Here is a 19,410-nt window from a genome sequence, read left to right on the forward strand (position 1 = left end):
GCTTCGATCTCAGGTAAATAATTCATAATGAGCTAGTATGCTATGCATACAAACTCATTATGCTTTTTCCTTGCAGGGTGTCTTTTTTTTTTCTTAAGAGGGTTTACTTCCTCTTTAATACCACTTATTGTGGTTGATTTACTAAAGGCAAATATACTGTGCACTTTAAGTGCACTTGGAAGTGCATTTTCTCTAGATCTAAGGGGTAGACCTGAAATGAGGGGAAGCTCTGCTGATTTCTATCATCCAATCATGTGCAAGCAAAAATGCTGTTTTTTATTTTCCTTGCATGTCCCCCTCAGATCTACAGTGACTGCACTTCCAATGGCACTTGTAGTGTACAGTGGATTTGCCTTTATTAAATCAACCCCTGGGTTTTTAACACCGTTACAGAAAAACACATAGAGCTGCCAGAGCTCTCTACTTTGCTGCATGCCCAGCCACTAGAGATAAATATTCAACGTGCCCGCACAGATGCACAGAGGGCGTATTTTTAAATTAAATTATAAAATTGGTCTTTGTCGACAGACAAATTATTACTTTATGTAATGAGTTAACTGCTGCATATCCAAGCGTTCTTTTGTTTGTCATAACCCCCTTAACATGACATATGCATACATAACGCTCCAATATCAAATACACCAAAGAAAGTAATATAAACAAAATGACAACAGCAAATCTTAAGCCTGAAAATTATATTTTTGTTGGAAACATGGGATAATGCACAATGTATTAGAGTCCGCCACATAATGCAATATTTATATCTATAAATATATATATATATCTACAGTATCTACAGTATCTATCTATCTATCTATCTATCTATCTATCTATCTATCTATCTATCTATCTATCTATCTATCTATCCGCAGACTAGAAGTATGAGGGTTAACAGCTTAGAAATATATATTGGTGGCAGTTATTATGTAAACATGCGTCCTTCAGAGTAGCCCACAGGGAGCACTAATGGTTTGGGATTTACATACATCTCTGCTTAAGCACAATTGTAGAGTAAAGCCTTAAATCCTGGATTGTTAGTGGTCCTCAAGGACTGGTTAGAGTAGCTCTAATCCAGTAGTAGACCACTTTCATCACTGCACCGGGCTGGATGGCCATTGTCACCATTATACACTGCTGATATACATAAGCTGAAGCATAAAGGCTTAAAATTCAGTTATATCATGGAGCGACAGCTCTAGTCGCCTCAGAGGAGGGACGCTAAATTAATGTATAGATATGCTAAAAAGTGACTAAGGCGCAAGGAAATATCAATTCCAGACCGTGTTAAAAAGTTGCAAATATAAAATGCAATTTATTTAATGAAAAAAGTGGAATTGCAGAAAGCATCAGATCATACTACCCTGCCCATCTGCCCCCTTAACATGAATCCTACTGAATTTTAAAAATTTTAAGTACAAAAAATAGACTATCCAAGAGCCGACATTACATAATACTTGCTATTACCTTTATTAGCTAGAATAGCCTTTTCAGCGGCCTTCTTTGCTTTATTTTGTTTCAATCATTTTATTGCAAAGGCTTTACAGCATTCACCCAAGAAAAGGGTACAAGTCTTTGAGAAACACGCAAAATCGGATCCTAAATTAAGACATATGTTACAGTGTACAACAATACATGGATAGCCAACACAAGTTATGAGTTTCATTAGATCCAGGAAAATTGATCTACAAGCACCTGTGTCCATAGGGTCTGACCAATAGTAAGTCTTACAAATTGTATGTTACCAAAAAAAAGCATTGGGTGACTGAGCGAGCAAACCTCATAAAACCTCATAAAATCTCATAAAACCATCTCGGCCCAACAGAGAGAAAACACCAAACTTGGGAGCCCATTCTTGACCCATTGAAGATAAATGTGTAGCATAAAGGGATAAGAAATATGAGTATGAGATGAAACAAGAAAAAAAGAGTAGAAATAAATAAAGGAGTGAGGGGGGGACGTAGGGTGAGAGTAGAAAGGGAGGGAGCATAACACTCGGGACCATGCCCCTTATTTAGAGAAATGGTAGAAGGTCCTCAGGGAGTCATCAGAATCTCCAGGGAAATAATGTGTTGTCCAAGGGGACCAAACCTTTTTACATTTTTGACTTTATCATAACATCACAGCCACCATTTTTTTTTCTACATCCCAGGCCAACCTTTATTATCACTTTGTTGCTGGGGCTTGACTTTCCCTAACTTGATTGCTGTCTCTCTATCCAATGAGAATGCTGTTTCTGACCACTGAGGCAGTCTTATTGGACATTGGAATGACAGTTGGCAGGGCTTAGCCATAAAGCTGGGGGAAGTCATGTTCAAGTAACAAGATGAAATCAAATTAGCAAGGGTCATGAGAAACCTTTCCTGGTAGTAAAGGTAACAACAAGCATTTTGTGGTGCTAAACTCCAGGCAAGCAGATGGAATATATATATATATATATATATATATATAAACACTATATTGCCAAAAGTATTGGGATGCCTGCCTTTACACACGCAGCCCAGCCTTAGTCCATAGGGTTTAATATTGAGTTGGCTCAACTTTTACAGCTACAACAGCTTCAACTCTTCTGGGAAGGCTGTCCACAAAGTTTAGGAACGTGTCTTTGGGAATGTTCGACTATTCTTCCAGAATCTTATTTGTGAGGTCAGACACTGATGTTGGACAGGAAGGCCTGGTTCGCAGTCCCCAGTCAAATTCATCCCAAATGTGTCCTATTAGGTTGAGGTCAGGACTCTGTGCAGGCTAGTCAAGTTCCTCCTCCCCAAACTTGCTCATCCATGTCTTTATGTACCTTGCTTTGTGCACTGGTGCACAGTCATGTTGGAACAGGAAGGGGCCATCCCCAAACTGTTCCCACAAAGTTGGGGGTTAAATAATTTTGACCAATGCACAAACAAGGTTCATGGATAACCAAGTTTGGGGTGGGGGGACTTGACTGGCCTGCACAAAGTCCTAAACTCAAGCTTATAGAACACCTTTGGGATGAATGAAAGTGGAGACTTTGAGCCAAGCCTTCTAGTCCTGATCTCACAAATGCGCTTCTGGAAGAATGGTCAAACATTCCCATAGACACACTCCTACACCTTGTGGACAGTCTTCCCAGAAGGGCTGAAGCTGTTATAGCTGCAAATCGTATATCCACTTAAGAAATTAAAAGAGTTGCCCCCTTAATGACCAGGCCCTTTTTTTGCGATAAAGCACTGCATCGCTTTAACTGAGAATTGCACGGTATTGCGATGTAGCACCCAAACAAAATTGATGTCTTTTTTTCCCCACAAATAGAGCTTTCTTTTGGTGGTATTTGATCACCTCTGCGGTTGCGCTATAAACTAAAAAAGTGACAATTTTGAAAAAACCCAATATTTTTTATTTTTTGCTATAATAATTATCCCCCCCCCCCCAAAAAAAAAAATCTTCATCATTTTAGGCCAATATGTATTCTTCCACATATTTTTTGTAAACAAAATCACAATAAGCATTTATTGATTGGTTTACACAAAAGTTATAGCATCTATAAAATAGGGGATAGATTTATGGCATTTTTATTATTTTATATTTTTACTAATAATGGCGACCATCTGCGATTTTAAGCAGGCCTGCAACATTGCGGCGGACAGATCGGACACTTTTGACACATTTTTTCAACCATTGACACTTATGCAGCGATCGGCCCAATAAAAATTCACTGATTACTGTGTAAATGTCACTGGCAGGGAAAGGGTTAATACTAGGGGGTGATCAAGGGGTTAAATGTATTCCATGGGGGGTGTTTCTAACTGTGGGGGGATGGCAGTGACTGGAGGAGGAGAGAGATCGCTCTTCCTAATCACTAGGAAAAGCAGATCTGTCTCTCCTCCCCTATCAGAATGGGAATCTGTCTGTTTACACTGACAGATCCCTGTTCTGGCTCTCTGTGGAACGATCGTGGGTGGCTGGCGGACATCGCAGCCGCCGGTCACATGCATCGCCTCCAGTGTCATGCTGCAGGCATGGGTGCGTGCCCCCTAGAGCTCTTAAAGCAGCCAATGTACAGTGATAGCGATTCGCCCAGGAAAGCCAACCTGCCGCAGTACATCTGCAGAGGCTGGACCTTAAGCGGTTACGTTTTGCTTTCATATGGAGGTTTTAAATGAGTAAAGTGATATTGTTTTTGTACAGATGAATCCCTATGGAGTATACAGAAGACAACATCTAACTGACACTTTTGTGTCTGAATTAGTCAATGGGCTATGCCACACCTACAACTATCTAGCAAAGATTTGTATTAGTTACATATGTTGGTATATTGTGACATGTGGCTGGATATAGAGTGGCTGCTGTAGCTGACTACAGTAGTTATCCAGACTGCTACAAATGGCTGGTGTGCCAGGATCATCTTCAGCTGTATTGGATAATATACGGTAAGTACTGTAGCTATTGAAGATGGTGATTTTGTAGCTAGTTCTAAGTATTGCAAAAAGTCAATTGAGCAGTAGCTGAGCTACAAATTACTTGACATTTTAGGAACGCTAATGTAAGAGCCAATTTTTTGCAATTTGTAGCAGCTACAGAAATGCTTTCCTGAAAGAGGAGCTTCAGTCAGGTTCCAAAAAATGAAGTCAGGAGCTGCAAAAACTGTAGCTGTTTTTTTTTTCATGAACAGACACCTGTCCAGGGATCCAGCGCCGTCCTCACCCGGGCCCAGCTCTTTGCCAGGCTTTTGGTCCTGGCATCTTAATTGTGGGAATGCGCTGCACTTTGTGAATGGTCCTGAAGACTCCTGGGACCTGTGATGTGTGTCCCAGAAGGTTGCGGGTGGGGGGGACTGAACTAGGCCAAAACTAGGTACCCGTTCCACAAATACGGAACTTCCCCTTTTTCTGTGAAGTCACGCTTTTATTTTTGTTGCTTGGAAACATTTGCAGTTGATAAGGATTGCTGTTGCACGCTGCAATGTCATACCTCCCAACATTTTGAGGGACACCTACTAGAAAACATAGGACATGCCCCCTGCCACACCCCCTTAAAGGAGAATTAACCAAAAAAAATTTAATTAAATCCACAAGGGCTTTTTTTTACCACTACTATTCCTTTATATTGGCTTTTAAAATTTACAAATGCATGCATTTAGAAATTGGATGAAAGGTTTAGCACTGGGAAACACTTTTTGAAAGATAAAAAGTGCATTTTATATACAACTATATAGATGAGACCAAAATGAGGGACAAATGAGGGGGAAAGAGGGACAGAGGGACATTGCGCCAAATCAGGGACAGTCCCTCAAAATCAGGGACAGTTGGGAGCTATGCAATGTGTAGCTCAATTACTAAGCACAGGATTGGGAGGATGCAGAGGGCAGCAGAGGCACCTACCTCGTGAGGCAAGGCCCAGTTGAGTGGGAGCCTCTCTTATCTTCATATTACAGTTCAGTCCTGCAGAAAACACAGGGTGAGTGCCCACTTTGAAGCTATTGGCTACTGGCTGTTGAACTTCCTTTTTCTAGTCCCATTGTACGTGTTGTGCATCACCGCGTTCTTGACGGTCAGAATTTGTTGTGATCGTGTGTATTCAAGACAGCTTGAGCAAAATTCTTTCGGGAAAACCATCAGAGGTTTCTCTGACCAAAATTCCCATCATATGTAGGTGGCATTAGGCTATTAGGATAATTAGGATATTGGTGATTGCAGGCACCTTGTGGTGACTTAGACCGGCCATAGACAGTTCGAGTCTCGACAGTTTCAGTAGGAACTGGCCAAGATTCTAACCCTGTATGGCCAAGCTGAATATACCAAGGTGATCAATCTATCAAGTTGGGTACAACCAACCTGCCAGATTCACTTTTAATTATCGCTAGCAATATTCACTGTCTTCCCCTGGCGGGGACGGCTTCCCTGTGGTTGCAGCAAAGAAATTTGCTCTGTCTATCGCCGGCCTTAGACATGATGAATGATGATTTATCATTCACAAACAAGTCTATGGAAATGCAAAACCCACCTGAAACAGGTCAAATGCTGGTCACAGGGAGGTCAATTACAAGAAAAATACACCTGTCATTGATATCTGAATGATCTCAGAAGCCTCTCAAACTGATGTCAAACTGATGACATTTACACAAGAACAAAGCCCATCTACAAAGGCTCTTAATATATGAAAATTCTGGAATGGTGTAAACGTTTACTTTCAAGGTAATCTCTCCCAAAGAAAAGAATATATGGACTTGCAGAAGTTCAATAACTAAAGTAACATGACTGTCTCTATAAGGCTATCAGTGTCCAAAAAGATGTTACAATGATATTGTGATATTAGATGTAATCTGGGGCAGCCATGTTGAGTGAGTGTGCTGCTACTGGGTTGAAGCCTGAAGTTCTGCTTTTCTATTATTGATTTCCTGGCAATGACACCATAAAATGATCAGAAATGTAAAAGCTGTTGAAAAAAAGGCAAGCAGAGATCAAAGGTTTGGTCCGACCAAAAGTTCAGAGTTAACTTTGCCTGTTTGGCACTGTACTTGTTGCTTGTTCGGTGGGAATCGAAAATCATACATAGTAGAAGTTTTTCTTCAGACAGCTTCCTTTCAATGGTTGTTAAAGCGTTTGTTAATGATCCTGCTCCTTTAAATCATGTTATATGACACAGTGCTTGTCCTGTGTTATTTGGTACCCTGTAACATCTAAACAACCTGGCTGATCCTGCTAGTTTCTCCCTACCCGTATGTAAACTGACCACGCTGTATCATGGCTGCTGAGACCAGACACTGTGGTCAGTTTAGGTGCCTCTGTCATCAGCAGCCTGCTATCTGCTCTCCTCTCTGCTTCTGTGTCCTCCTCCCACTCCCCTCTCTGTTTGTGTGTGAGCCGCCCCTCCCCCTTCCTGCTGCTCTGATAACACTAACCTGTATACAGCATCAGCACTGCCTCCTATTGCAGTGTCCCCCTCTATGAATGATTTATAAATATAAATGCTGTAAATATCTAATTTAAGAGCTGAGATTACGATCACATGATCAGCCAGCTCTCTCCTCCTCTCTTCCTCCACTCCAGACTGACATCAGCAGAGGAATCTCAGCCCAGCCCTCTGCATCTCTCAGTGGAGAAAAGGAGAAAGCTGGCCAGTCATGTGATCGCGATCTCGGCAGTGAAATTAAGCATATGCAGAATTTATTTTTATAAATCACACACAGAGGAGGATACTACCATAGGAGGCAGTGCTGATGGTGTGTTCAGGTTAGAGTGGCTTAACAACCACTTTAAGGAAGCGGTGGGTGACTGCATCTTGCATGTTCTTAGCAACCAGTGATGTCACCCAGCCCTATTCATTTGCTAACTGGAAATCCCTATGCATGTAAACAAAGAGGCAGGAATAGTGCAGACATCACTGACCAATAATGGCCATGTCCATATTTGGTCAATGATGCCACACAGGAGACCCTGCCTATTTGTTTACTGTTAGCAGCACAGACTACAGGAGCAAATATTGTCAGCAATGATGAGGATTTTTTCATTGCAGCAATATAGCAGGCATTGTTCATCATGATTGACATAGATATATATTGCTGGACAATATGATTGATGATAGGTTTATATTGTGGGACTTTTTTTTATTTAAGTAAAGGACTTTTCAAAAGCTGTGTAAACATGTTTATTTACTTCTACTCCTTACTCATTTGCATGGGGACCAGTATCTGGGGGCTCCCTTATTATTAGAGCCTTCTGCATGCCACTCATTGCAACCACTAATATTTACCTCTATATTAGACTTGCATCTAACATAAGGTCTGGTACAGATAAACAGAACCCCCAGCCATTTGTTTACAAAGAGAAGTAAAGTGGCTGTAGCTGTCATTTATCAGCATTTTACTTTGTAAATGTCAGTTTTGCTGTAGTAGGTTGTATGCATTTTACAGATGTGACACTTCACAGGCAGCTTAAGAGCATCCCACTGGCATGCTATTTAAAGTAATTTGGAAATGTTAATGTCACCTTTAGGCTGGTCCACTCAAATAGTATTTTTACAAGAAATTTTTAACTTTGGTTTATATTACCCAGGGCAGTGCCCAGTTCCCCATGCCATTTGTTTGGCAATGCCTTTCCTAATAGCCTAGCAAATGGTCATCACTCTTTTTGAACCTTTGGCTCCCATTGACTTTATTGGGGTTCAATTTAGCATTTGAACTTCAGTGAGGTTCACCAAACCCACCTCCAATCAAACCCAGGTATGTTCAGCTTTTTCTAACTTCTTATGCCTCTACTTCTTTCATTCACCAGTTACATTCTATCTTCTAAGCCTAGCCATAAAAGGCTTGATTTTCTCTTGTTCAGCCCAGGGACTGAATGAGTGAAAATCAGTTGATATTAACTGCATTGATGGAGAAATCACAACTGCTGACTAATGTATTCAGGTAGCCATGACACCTGCCTGAATGCCTGAACAGTGACTGCATCTAATAGGATGCAATTACTGTTCAGCCAAAAATTTTCCACTAGGCTCAGTACATTTTTAGATAAATGTTTGTTAAACTGGGTGGCAGCAAATTTGTTGCAGGATCACCATATACTTAAATGGGCCTGGAATAAGTTTGTCCCCTTCAGAAATACCTGGGTGTATTACCCAAAAACTTGGCAGGCGGTCTCTTATGCTGGTACCTGAATGCATCATAAGATTTAGTTTTCTTAAATAGGTACATATTTACAGATCAATGAATGAATGGCTAACTCCATCAAAAAATTGTAGCAGCTTTTTTGTAGGCACGTCTCTACCAGGGAGATCTTCCTGATAAGTATCTGGGCTCTGTCATTCACCAAAGCCTTAAAAATTAAAAGCAAGATAGATTCACTCCATTTGCTGCCCTCTATTTAATGCAAAATACATGAAATAATAAATCTAGCAATGACAGTCAGAACACCTTTTATGAGGCTGTAGGCAGATTTGGGAGATCATGTGAAGAAAGTCGTTGCTGGAGTTCTCCAGACTGTATAAGTAATTAATTAGCTGGGTTATATCCCCTGTGTCCAGATCCACCCAAAACCAAAACAGCTAACATTCCTTTCAGGTAAATACAACTGCTCAATTTCTCTAGTAAATACCAAAACAATGAAATCACAGAATAAGATTGTGCATAAATGATCTAAGTCTAACCAAAAGTGACACTCAGGTGACGATAAAGCTATTTGGTGACATCCTGGGAACAACTATTTCTGACTTTGGAAAGGCTTTTCATTTTACCCAGAGATTTTCCAACTGGATACCTTACAGATCTTATTCTCAAGTATTGCGTTAACTACATATCATTATTCTGCAGATTCCAGCTGCACATCATTGCTCTGAACCATCTCACGGATAGTGACAATGGTGGAGCATGATCATGCAATATGTGTCGGCATTGCTGCTTGTAGTGCCTATTACATACATTTATACATAGTAAGTCTGATTGAAAAAAGACACAAGTCCATCCTATTCAACCCACAGAGAAAAAACACCCACACATACCTCCATATTAAATCATATACTCACAGTTGGTCCAGAGGGAGGCAAGAAGCAATTGGATATTTCCCCTGGATCAACCTTACTTATAAATGTTAGTATCCATTTATATTTTGAACATTTAGGAAAGAATCCAGGACTTTTTTTTAAAACAATCTACTCAGTGGCGTCACTAAGGTTGGTGTCACCTGGTGCAGTAAAGCATGGTGTCACCCCCCACCCCCCTATTTTTAGGCTGGCAGCCCAGAGTTGGAGCTCATTGGCATGCATTGTGACGGTCAATAAGGCCTAGAGGATAGCAGGTAAGGCACTTCCTAATGGCTCAGTCCCTAGGAACAGTAATGAATAAAGGCCAACAGGCCCTCTTACCAGACCCAGCAAAACTGTAACAGTTATCCCTCTGGCTGGATGTTCGCTCACTCTAGTTTGCCCAGACTGACTCTGGTCAGTAGTGTAGCACGTCTTTACCCTGCCAGTGGGTCAGACTTTCTCCCTCTGGTGGTGCTGGCAGTGCGGCTCTCTCTCTGGTGGTGAGGGAACAGTGTGGCTCCCTCTCTGATGGTGCTGGGCAGGGTGGCTCTCTCTCTGGTGGTGCTGAGCACTGTGGCTCTCTTTCTGGTGGTGTTGGGTAGTGTGGTCCTCTCTCTGGTGGTGCTGGGCAGCAGTTTGGCTCTCTCTTTGATGGTGCTGGGCAGCATTACTCTCTCTCTCTGCTGGTGCTGAGCAGTCTGGCTCTCTTTCTGGTGGTGCTGGGCAGCAGTGTGTCTCTCTCTCTCTGATGGTGCGGGTAGAGCATGGCTCTCTCTCTCGTGGTGTGAGGCAGCAGTGTGACTCCCTCTCTGATGATGTTGGGCAGCATGGCTCTCTCTCTGGTGGTTTCGGGAAGCATGGCTCCCTCTCTGGTGGTGTTGGATAGCATGTCTCTCTCTCTGGCGGTATTGGGTAGCATGACTCTTTCTCTGTTGGTGTGGGTACAGCGTGACACCCTCTCTGATGGTGCTGGGCAGTGTGTCTCTCTCTCTCTCTGGAGTTGTGGGTACATTGTGGCTCTCTCTCTGGTGGTGTTGGGCAGCAGCGTGGCTGCCTCTCTGGTGCTGCTGGGCAGAGTGGCTCCCTCTCTGGTGGTGCCGGGCAGCATGGCTCTCTCTCGGGTGTTGCTGAGCAACAAGGCTCTCTCTATATGGTGGTACTGGGCAGCAGTGTGACTCTCTCAACAATGGCCCCCACTACAACTGCTTCATGGTGTCACCCCTCTGGCGGGTGTCATCTGGGTTTGGTCAGACCGCAACCCCCATAGCGACACCACTGAATCTACTGAGCTGGCCAGAACCAGCTCTTGAGGGAGTCTATTCCATTTTCACAGCTCTTACTGTAAAGAAGCCTTTCAGACATAAATATAAGTAAATAAAGTGAATAACTTAACACCAAGTTCACTATATGGACCATTTATGTATTTATACATGTTGATCATATCCCCCTTAATCTCCTCTTTTCAAGAGAGAGAGAATAAATTCAGTTCCTCTAATCTTTCCTCATAGATGAGCTCCTCCATGCCTCTTATCAGTTTGGTTGCCCTTCTCTGCACTTTCTCCAATTCTGCCATATGCTTTTTGTGAACTGGTGCCCAGACCTGAACTGCTTATTCCAGATGAGGTTTTATTAACAATTTGTACAGGGGCAAAATGATATCTCACTCTTGCTCTCTGGAGACCATGCCTCTCTTCATATACGAAAGGACTTTGCCTGCTTTGGAAACTGCAGCTTGTCATTGCATGCTATTATTAGGGTTATGATCTACCAAAACCCCAAGATCCTTCTCCTCTATGGATTCCCCCCAGTTGTACTCCCCCTAGTATGTATGATGCATGCTTATTCCTAGCTCCAAGTGCATAACTTTACATTTATCGACATTAACTGCTTGCGGACCAGCCGCCGTCATTATACTGTGGCAGGTTGGCATGGCTGCGCGAATCACTGTAGGTGTGCGTTGGTCGCTTTAAGAGCGATGGAGGAGCACGAATGCCAATGCCAGGCACGACGCTTAAGCCAATGCATGTGGATGGCAGCCATGATGTCCACCGGCCACCCATGATCGCTCCACAGAGAGCCGGAACGGGGATCTGTGTATGTAAACAAACAGATCCCTGTTCTGACAGGGGAGTAGAGAGAGATCTGTTGTTCCTAGTGATCAGAAACAGCAATCTCTCTCCTCCTCCAGTCAGTTCCCTCCCCCCACAGTTAGAAACATCTCCCTAGTGGCTATTTTTAGCTCTGATTACTGTATACATGTCAATGGTCCCAAAAAAGTGTCAAAAGTGTTTAATCTGTCTGCTGCAATGTTGCAGTTCTGCTAAAAATCGAGATCGCCACTAGTAAAAAATAAATAAATAATAAGAATGCCATAAATCGATCCCCTATTTTGTAGACACTATAACTTTTGCGCAAACCAATCAATATACGCTTATTGTATTTTTGTTTTACCAAATATATGTAGAAGAATACATATCGGCCTAAACTGATGAAAAAAATTGTTTTTTTACATTTTTTTTGGCGACATTTATTATAGCAAAAAGTAAAAAATAATATTTTTGTTTTCAACATTGTCAATATTTTTTTGTTTATAGCACAAAAAATAAAAACCACCAGAGGTGATCAAATACCACCAAAAGAAAGCTCTATTTGTGGGAAAATAGGTATGTGGGACATACATTTTGTTTGGGTACACCATCGTATGACCGTGCAATTGTCAGTTTAAGGGACGCAGTGCTGTATCGCAAAGAATGGCCTGGTCATTAAGGGGGAAAACCCTTCTGGTCCTTAAGCGGTTAAACTTTATCAAGACAGCATCTGACAAGGTGACAACATGTAATGAAAATTTGGAGACTATTTTAACTGCACGATCTTATTGATTAGATTGGAACTGGGAATCATTTGTATGCCTATGTGACCCTTGCGACATCTAAAATATAAAAATGATTATATCAGAACTCTTAACAAATAAAGGAATGTTCATCAGCTAGAGCTTTTGAATAAGATCTTATGTCTGCCACTAACATTACATTTTAAATTGTGTTAAAAGAATTACTAATTCAAATGCAGTAAGTGGAATTTTCTAGAGAAAATGTAATTCCTCACATTTTTTTTATTCTTTATCCATTCAACTCAGAAACACCATTAACATAGCTTTAGACACATTTTTATTTTATTTTGTTTAGCGATTGCAAAAAAAAAAAAATGAAACATTGCACATGTACATTGTTTAAAATGAAATACAGACATTGCATATTTTACAAGTTGCAAACTGACTAGATGACAATGTTTTTTTATTGGATGGATGCTAATGAGAGCTATATTACCCAGTAGTATTTTTCCATATTTCCTCAAAATGTAAAATGCATTCTAAACAGCCATCTGTGACATCTAGTCTGCTGCATCTAAAATAAATCGCCCTTGTTTGGAGTCATTCAAAAGCAAACAGAGAATTCCGACATTAACCAAACATAAACAGCAAACATAAAACTCAAAATAATAATAACCAGATTGCCAGATATCTATTGGAGAATTCACCATCAAAATGAGGCAAATGTTTAATATCATTGCAAGTAAATAATCAATTGTTCCAGGCAGGTAAGTATTCCCCATAGGTTATGTGAAAAGTGTACGTATATATATATTAATATAAACTTTTGTTCTTAGAGAGCATAGCTTTAAGGTAACATCTGCATATCTGGCAGGCTGAATAAAAAAATGGAGGAGCATATGGCGAGCTGTTCTCTCCCTGTAACTCTAACGCCCTGTACACATACGATCGGACTTTCACATGGAAAATGTGCGATCGGATTGTGTTGTCGGAAAATCCGATCGTGTGTGGGCTCCATCAGACTTTTTCCGTCTGAATTTTCCGACACACAAACTTTGAGAGCTGAATCTAAATTTTTCCGACAACAAAATACGATCGTTTAAATTCCGATCATGTGCAGACAGTTCCAATGGATAAAGTGCCACGCATGCTCAGAATAAATTACGAGATGAAAGCTATTGGTTACTGGCCCGTTTATAGTCCCGTCGTACATGTTCTACGTCACTGCGTTCAGAACGATAGGATTTTCTGACCACTTTGTGCGACCGTGTGTATGCTAGACAAGTTTGGGCCAAAATCCGTTGGAAAAAATCTGACGGATTTTGTCATCAGAAAGTCTGTCCGTGTGTACAGAGCATAACAATTATGCCTTGTACACATGGTCAGACATTCCGACCACAAAATCCGTTGGATTTTTTCCAACGGATTTTGTCCGAAACTGGTGTTGCATACACACGGTCCGACAAAGTTGTCGGAAAATCCAATCGTTCGGAAACGTGGTGACGTCCGTTGCATACGACAGGACTATGTTGAGGCTAGTAGCCAATAGCTTTTGTCTCACAATTTGATCTGAGCATGCGTGACACATCGGAATTCTCTACAAACAATCGGAAAAAGTCAGATCGGATCTTTTTGTCTGAAAATTTTAGATCCTGCTCTCAAATTTTTTCCACCGGAATTTTCCGATGGAAAAAGTCACCCACACACAATCGGATTTTCCAACAATATAATCCAATCGGACCTTTTCCGTCTGAATTTCCAACCGTATGTACAGGGCATCATACTAAAACTAGCTATAACTCTGACACCAATCCTCGTGCTATTTCTATAACCAAACTCTATCAATAACCCTATCTGTAACCCTAACATTATTCCTCACACTTACCCTCTTTTAACCTTAATAATCTTAATAATAACCCTGCCCATTACCCTGACCCTAATCCTCCCTGTAACATTAATATTAATTATCACACTAACTATTCTTAACCTAAACACTAACTCTTCCTGTTACCCTAACACTAACCCTCCCTGGTATCCTAACCCTAACACTAACCCTCCGTATACCCTCATCTCTAACACCAACCCTCCCTGTAACCTCCAAAAATAACACCAATCCTTCCTATTACCCTAACGCTAAACTTTCCCTGCTATCCCAACACTAACACTAACCCTCCTTATAACCTCATCCCTAACACTAACCCTCCCTGTAACCTCCAAAAATAACACTAACCCTTCCTATTACTCTAGCACTAACCTTCCCTGTTATCCCAACACTAACCCTCCTTATAACCTCATCCCTAACACCAACCCTCCCTGTAACTTCCAAAAATAACACTAACCCTTCCTATTACCCTAACACTAACCTTCCCTGTTATCCCAACACTAACCCTCCTTATAACCTCATCCCTAAAACCAACCCTCCCAGTAACTTCCAAACATAAACACTAACCCTTCCTATTACCCTAACACTAACCCTCCCTGCTTTCCCAGCCCTAACACTAACCCTCCTTATAACCTCATCCCTAACACCAATCCTCCAGTAAACTCCAAACATAACACTAGACCATCCTATTGCCCTAACACCAACCTTCCCTGATATGCCAACACCAACCCTCCTTATAATCTCACCCCTAATACCAACCCTCTCTGTATTCTCCAAACATAACACTAACCCTTTATATTACCCTAATACTAACCTTCCCTGCTATCCCCACCCTAACATTAACCCTCCTTATAACCTCATCTCTAACACCAATCCTCCCTGTAACCTCCACACATAACACTAACCCTTCCTATTACCCTAACACTAACATTCCCTGCTATTCCAATGCTAACACTAACCCTTTTTATAACCTCATCCCTAACACCAACCCTCCTTGTAACCTCCAAAAATAACACTAACCGTTTCTATAACCCTAACACTAACCTACCCTGCTATCCCAACACTAACCCTCCTTATAACCTCATCCCTAACACCAACCCTCCCTGTAACCTCCAAACATAACACTAACCCTTCCTATTATCCTAACACTAACCTTCCCTGCTATCCCCACCCTAACACTGACCTTCCTTATAACCTCATCCCTAACACCAACCCTCCCTGTAACCTCCAAGTATAACCCTTCCTATTACCCTAAAGGCCCGTACACACGGTCGGACTTTTTGACAACAAACATGCAAATTAGCTGTTTTGGAGCAACATCCGACTGTGTGTACGCTCCATCGGACAAACTTTTTCTGTTTTCATCGGACTTTTGTTGGCTCTGCGAACGGACAAACTTTTTGACAACAGAAGTCCGATGGAGCAAAGTCCGACCGTGTGTATGCAAAAGCATCGGACTTTTGTACAAGGTACAAACACGCATGCTCAGAACCATTGCAAACGATCAGACTACAATACAGAAGTTGACCAAAGGTGGCGCAGGAGTCATTGAACGTCCTCTTTTGAAGCGGCGTCAGTACGTTGTGACGTCATTACGTTCATGTTTGTTGTCAAAAAGTCCGACCGTGTGTATGCAATACAAACTTGTGGACAACACACTTTGTACAAAAGTCCACGGAAAAGTTTGTACAAGTCCGACCGTGTGTATGGGGCTTAACACTAACCTACCTTGCTATCCCAACACTAACCCTCCTTACACCTCATCCCCAACACCAACCATCCCTGTAACCTCCAAACATAACCCTAACCCTTGCACTAGCCTCCCCTGTATACCCAGCTCCCACACTAACCCTCACACTAGAAGTTCCTGTATCTTTAATTCAAACACTAACCCTCCCTATAACGCCACACCTAATACTAGCCCTCTTTGCAATGTAACCCTTCCTAATGAAAACTTAACACCTGATTTACATACTCACCTCTTCTGCATAAGGATCCACTGTTCCAAAGACCAACCCTGGCAACAAAAAAAGAAAAACAGTACAGGGATCCCAGTCTATTATTTTGTAAATTGGGATGCCTCCCTGAGAATAACTGTGCACATTACATTGCTGCACCGCTAGCACCTGCTGCACTCCTCACTCTGACATGGCTGGGAAGCACAGTAGCTGTTGTAAGTCCTTCTGCCTTACCACGCTGTAGTTCCTGGTTCAAATCCTGGTCAGGACACTATCTCCATGTGTGTTCTCTCTTTACTTGCAAGGGCTGCTTTGGGTTCTTCCCACACTCTAAAGACAGGGTGGTAGGTTAATTGGCTCCTTTCCTAATTGGTCCTATGTATATAAACTAGGGAGTGGGACTTTGGATTGTAACTTCTTAAGAGCAGGGACTGGTGTAAATATACATTATGGAAATGGATGCAAAAATTGTTGGTGCAATTTTGTCCCAGATGCATCACTGGATTAAAATTGCACAATGTTCACATAGATAATATTTGATGTATTTGGCAGTAATCTGATCAGTTTTAGGATTTTTAGAAGGTGAGGACTGGCTGGGTAATGACTTGGTATATACTGTTTTATGGCCATAAACAAAGTAAAAATCAAATGCATTCCATGGGAGTCTCTGTTTAACAGAATAGGTAACTGTGAATACAACTACAGTAGCAGCATTGTTGGAACTGCTGAAAATGACTATAGTCTTCAGGGTAGCACATGGCTGGCAATACTGATTACTTTCAAATTGTTTCACTTGTGGCATTCATAATAGGAACAGTGTAATCCAGGGTGCTGGGTGCTGGCAGTGCTCCTATTTGCTGTTAATTATATGTAGCTGTGACCCATCCAGTATTCATTATGGGAAATACAAGTGCCTTGCCTTCCTGTAGCACTATGAAATAAAATATTTTTCCTTGTAATGTTTTCTGCAAGCCATGGTTAATTGTACATTGAACAATTAAAATAGTGCATTTAATGTATGTTATAGAGCCCTTAAAAACAATATTCGTAAAGGACCATATTTTATGTATAAATTGGTGAATTCACTATGTAAACTAAAATTATAATAAAAATAATATAATAAAAGTTCACTATTTGTATTATAGCCATATGCTCTCTCTCTGTGTCTCTCTGTCCTATTTCAGATCTTGTTGCTAAATACATTTAACAATTAACATTTCTGTGTGTATATTTACAAATATATATATATATATATATATATATATATATATATATATATATATATATATAGATATATATATGAAATATATTATATATATATATATATATATATATATATATATATATACCGCACAAAAATTAGTACACCTCTCACATTTGTGTAAATATTTTATTATATTTTGTCATGTGACAACACTGAAGGAATGACACTTTGCTACAATGTAAAGTAGTCAGTGTACAGCACTGTACTGTATATAAAACAGTGTAAATTTGCTGTCCCCTCAAAATAACTCAACACACAGCCAATAATGTCTAAACCACTGGCAATAAAAGTGAGTACACCCCTAAGTGAAAATGTCCAATTTGGGCCCAATTAGCCATTTTCCATCCCCTGTGCCATGTGACTTGTTAGTGTTACAAGGTCTCAGGTGTGAATGGGAGCAGGTGTGTTAAATTTGGTGTTATCACTCTGACTCTTTCATACTGGTCACTGGAAGTTCACCATGGCACCTCATGGCAAAGAACTCTCTGAGGATCTGAAAAAAAAGAATTGTTTCTCTATATAAAGCTGGCCTAGGCTATAAGAAGATTGCCAAGATCCTGAAACTGAACTGCAGCACGATGGCCAAGACCGCACAGCGGTTTTACAGGACAGGTTTCACTCAGAACAGGCTTTGCCATGGTCGACCAAAGAAGATGAGTGCATGTTCTCAGAGTCATATCCGGAGGTTTGGGATATAGACATATGAGTGTTGCCATAAGGGGTGGGGGATCAGCCTGTCAGTGCTCAGACCATACTCCGCACGCTGCATCAAATTGGTCTGCATGGCTGACGTCCCGGAAGGAAGCCTCTTCTAAAGATGATGCACAAGAAAGCCCACAGTTTGTTGAAGACAAGCAGACTAAGGACATGGATTACTGGAACCATGTCCTGTGGTCTAATAAGACCAAGATAAACATATTTGAGTCAGATGGTGTCAAGCTTGTGTGGTGGCAACCAGGTAAGGAGTACAAAGACAAGTGTGTCTTGCCTACAGTCAAGCATGGTGGTGGGAGTGTCATGGTCTGGGGCTGTATGAGTGCTGCCGACACTGAGGAGCTACAGTTCATTGAGGGAAACATGAATGCCAACATGTACTGTGATATACTGAAGCAGAGCATGATCCCCTCCCTTCGGAGACTGGGCCACAGGGCAGTATTCCAACATGATAACTAGAGCTGGTGCTACCACTAGGCAAACTAGGCAGCTGCTTAGGGCGCACAGTTGCCTAGGGGCACCCAGACGCTGGTTTCCCTCCGTGTCTGCATGCTCTGCAGGATGCAGCATGTAACTAACTCAGTCTCAGGCAGCTGCTCAGTCTGAGCGGTAGTGTAATTAGAGGTGCAGCGCAGCACTGGAGCCAGTGTTAAAGGAAGCAAAGCCAATGCTTCCTGTATAGCGCAGCCTCCTGGCACATGGGCAGGGCAAAGGGGGTGGAGTCAGAGGTGAAGCCAATGGGGGCAGTAAAATTAGGTTTTGCCTGGGGTGTCAAAAATCCTTGCACACCTACAAGTTGACCACTGCCTTGCTAAAGAAGCTGAGGATACAGGTGATGGAATGGCCAAGCATGTCTCCAGACCTAAACTCTATTAAACATCTATTGCGCATCCTCAAACAGAAGGTGGAGGAGTGCAAGGTCTCTAACATCCACCAGCTCCATGATGTTGTCATGGAGGAGTGGAAGAGGACTCCAGTGGCAACATGTGAAGCTCTGGTCAACTCCATGCCCAAGAGGGTTAAGGCAGTGCTGAAAAATAATGGTGGCCACACAAAATATTGACACTTTGGGCAGGCCCAATTTTGGCATTTTCACTTAGGGGTGTACTCACTTTTGTTGGCAGCGGTTTAGACATTAATGGCTGTGTGTTGAGTTATTTTGAGGGGACAGCAAATTTACACTGTTATACAAGTTATACACTCACTACTTCACATTGTGGTAAAATGTAATTTCTTCAGTGTTGTCACATGAAAAGATATAATAAAATATTTA

General features: G+C 41.5%; 1 long non-coding RNA gene across 2 annotated transcripts in view; it reads right to left on the reverse strand.

The window, feature by feature from the left end:
• Positions 1-19,410, reverse strand: part of LOC143984480 (uncharacterized) — a 183,685-nt gene that overhangs the window by 1,061 nt on the left and 163,214 nt on the right. The window lies entirely within an intron of this gene.

The sequence above is a fragment of the Lithobates pipiens genome, unplaced genomic scaffold (assembly GCF_037356315.1).
Source record: "Lithobates pipiens isolate NorthernLeopardFrog02 unplaced genomic scaffold, aLitPip1_a1.2 Scaffold_16, whole genome shotgun sequence".
Taxonomy (NCBI): domain Eukaryota; kingdom Metazoa; phylum Chordata; class Amphibia; order Anura; family Ranidae; genus Lithobates; species Lithobates pipiens.